At 37.7% G+C, this 3,364-nt stretch overlaps 1 pseudogene; it reads right to left on the reverse strand.

The window, feature by feature from the left end:
- Nucleotides 1-1,292: 1,292 nt before the first annotated feature.
- Nucleotides 1,293-3,124, reverse strand: LOC108750938 (annotated as a pseudogene).
- Between the last annotated feature and the right edge of the window lie 240 nt (nucleotides 3,125-3,364).

A 3,364-nucleotide genomic window follows, 5' to 3' on the forward strand; every position in this document is an offset into this window, starting at 1 on the left:
TCCCCCCTCTCTCTCTATCTGTCTTTCTCTCACAAAAACGCTGATTTTCTCACCGCTTCCACTACCAAATTCTAAACCTTATTGATTGTAGGCATTTCCGTTTAGGTATACACTTCTCACTGACAAACTTTTCCTATCTAATTTACCTTCTCGCTTTTTCTGCCAACAATTGTTTACCAACACTCTTCCATTACTATCGCTTAGCTGTTTTTCAAATTTTAATCCGGGGTCCAGCTGTCTAACCTTAAACATTATTTAATATATTTCAGCTTGATCCTTTCCAACTCCAGACATTCTTTGAAGCCCCAAATTTTGGTACCATAACTCATGATACTTTCTAAAAGTTTGTTGAAAAATCACTTGCACTTGTGAAAGCTCCCTCCGAAAAAAATGCTGTCCAAAGCCCCATACATTACGCATCGTAATATTCGTTTTAACTGCCATTTTTTTCACATGCTGTTCGCAGTCTTCATTCTTCCTGAAGGTGAATCCTAAATAGCAAAATTCTTTTACTTCCTGAATTATTTCTGTATTCTATTTCCAGATTCTATTTCTTCTTCTATTGCTGTGCTTTTCAAAAATCATTATTTTTGACTTAGCACAGTTTACTATTAAATCTTTATCTTTCATATATCTTTTCAGTCTTGACACGCTCTCCTTCATCATTTTTTCATTTTTTGCAAGCAGGACCAGGTCATCCGCGTATGCCAACGTCCAAACATTCCCAATCAATTTTGACTCTTCCAATGCCGCTTTTTTTATGTTGTTTTCCAAGTCCGCTATATAGATTGTGAATAAGAGAGGGCTGATGGAGCAGCTCTGTCGGACACCTTTCATTTGCCAGAACGTTCCGATTTTACGCCATTCACTATCACTTCTGCCTTTGATTCTTCATACATTTCTATTACTTTTTCGATTAGACCTTTCCTTACATTCAGCACATTATTGTCCACAGCTTTTCCTGGTTTACTTTATCAAACGACACCTTTAAGTCCAAAAATGTGTATATCTTTCCGCCCTCCTTCAACTCTTTTTCTATGATGTGTTGTAGCACATACTCGTACATATAATATATACATATAAAACAAACAAAAAATAATTATTCTCAACATAATACGTATGTAAATTACATATCAAATGACATTTTTAGTCTCTTACTATAAAATAAAAAATGGAAAAGACATCTTTGGCACATGTATAAATATTATAAAGAAAATGAATTTTATAAAGTAAATAAATTCTCTATTTAGAATTTTTATTATAAAGTAGAATCACTTATGAACTTATCAAACTTATGTTCTGGATTGAGAATCCCAAGCTGGAAACTGCTGCTTGATTATCTTGTACGACAGATTTCCTGGCGTGTTACCCTTCCTAGAATATCTATTAAGTAAACAATCATTACCTAGAATTTAAAATTGTGTTCTCACAGACCGTTACGGTCTAAAATAAGATTTGCTATTATCTATTAAATAAAATTTCACAAAAATTATGTTCATATTGTGATCTAAATTTCTTTATATAGATTAATATGTTTATTAATACGTGATAAAAATTTATTATCTTGTCGAAACTTTAGTAATTATTAAAGCTTATGTTTAAAAATACTATTTAACACTTATGGTGCGTTTGGGGAGACGCTATTAGCGCTACTTCTGTCATTATATCTTCGTTGTTTATTAGACGTAAAACAAGGATAGAATGACAGAAATAATAGCGTTTCTCCGAACGCACCTATATTAGTTTGATCAAAACTTTTTCTTAACAAAATTACATAATGTTGTAATCGTAGACATTAGTATCTTTGTAACTAGAGCGCATTCAAGGAGTGGACCCTAGTAGTTGTATAGGGCGGGTTCTAACCCAGGGGGCTAGAGGGGGGCGCGGGGGATACTCGTAGGCGCGGGGAGTACTCGTAGGCGCAGGCGGAAGAAGGCCCGGTAGAGGGGGAAGGCGCGGGAAGTCCCGGCGGCATCGTTGTAATAGGACCCTCATAAACAATGCGTTTCTTTTTTTTTTTCATCCGCCGCCGCCACCGCTACCACCACCGCCGCCGCCACCATCGTCGCCGCCGCCACCATCGTCGCTGCCGCTGCTGCGGGCCCCCGCGTCCACCCCAAAAAATGCGTAGATAACAAGGGTTCGCACGTTAGAGAAAGATAGAGCGTGCATGACGCTTTACATGACACAATTATTATCTGGCATGTGCCAGATTAATAACGCGACTGATATTATAATATAACGTAGTATGCTTTGTAGGCGATAGAGCGCGTGATATGAGTGAAGAAAGGATAGAAGAAATGAATCCTCTTTTTTATGACGCAGTTTTTTTCAATACGGTTTTTTTATTAGCGAGATTAAAAAATAAAGTACATATATAAAATGATGTGGATGAAAATTTTTTATTTACATGTTATTACATCGTTCTTTTTTTCATTAAAAAGTAAAGTTAACAGCTCGCAATCGATGAGCTGATGCCTATTGAAGAAGTCGCTGTCGCGTATGGCGTTCTCAGACGTATTGGAGAATCGCGTATACTTTGCATCAACCGTATCGACGAGTCGGGTTAATCGTTCGAACGTTACATCGATACACCCGTCAAAGTCAAACATACGACGTAGCGTTGTTTCAGTCATCGTAATGCGTATCGGCGAAGAATCGAGACGTACGAGCGTAGCATCGTTCAGCGTACAAACTCTGACGATTAGCGACCCACTTATAAAATTGTCCTTGTATTCGTTTCGAAACATTTTGTAAATATGTGTATTCCATCGCTGCTCGTAGAGACTCTTCCAGGTTTCGGAGAGACAGCGGCAGTTCGTGTCCGCAATGATCTTCCAGGACGATCTCCACGTAACTCAATGGGCCAATGTTGATTCCAATTTCCAAAAATTTATAGCCCGTATTCGTCAGATCGTAACGTCTGCTCAGTAAATGCATCGCACGATGCTGCGGACTGCATACATACATATATACATAATGTTAAAAAACGTTTCTTTTGTGTATAGAATGTTGAAACTTACATGTTATATTCATTCTTCACGTCGTACGATACGCTGCTCTCTTTGGCGAAGTACATTTTTTTAACCGTTCGTACAAGCGGGTATCGCAAGACTGATTGCATCCGCGTAAATTGTGACGTATATGGTAATAATCGAAGAGGAGAGGCAGAACCTCCCCACTTTTTCCAAGAATTTCAAACGTGTTGTGACATGTTTTATCACGTCTTTCTACATATTCTTTGTCACAAGCTTATACATACATTCATACATACGTTTATACATACATACGTTTATACGTACATACGTACATACGTACATACATACAGACGTACCTACGTACGTACGTACATACGTACGTTTAT

The sequence above is a fragment of the Trachymyrmex septentrionalis genome, unplaced genomic scaffold (assembly GCF_001594115.1).
Source record: "Trachymyrmex septentrionalis isolate Tsep2-gDNA-1 unplaced genomic scaffold, Tsep1.0 scaffold39, whole genome shotgun sequence".
In the NCBI taxonomy this organism is placed as follows: domain Eukaryota; kingdom Metazoa; phylum Arthropoda; class Insecta; order Hymenoptera; family Formicidae; genus Trachymyrmex; species Trachymyrmex septentrionalis.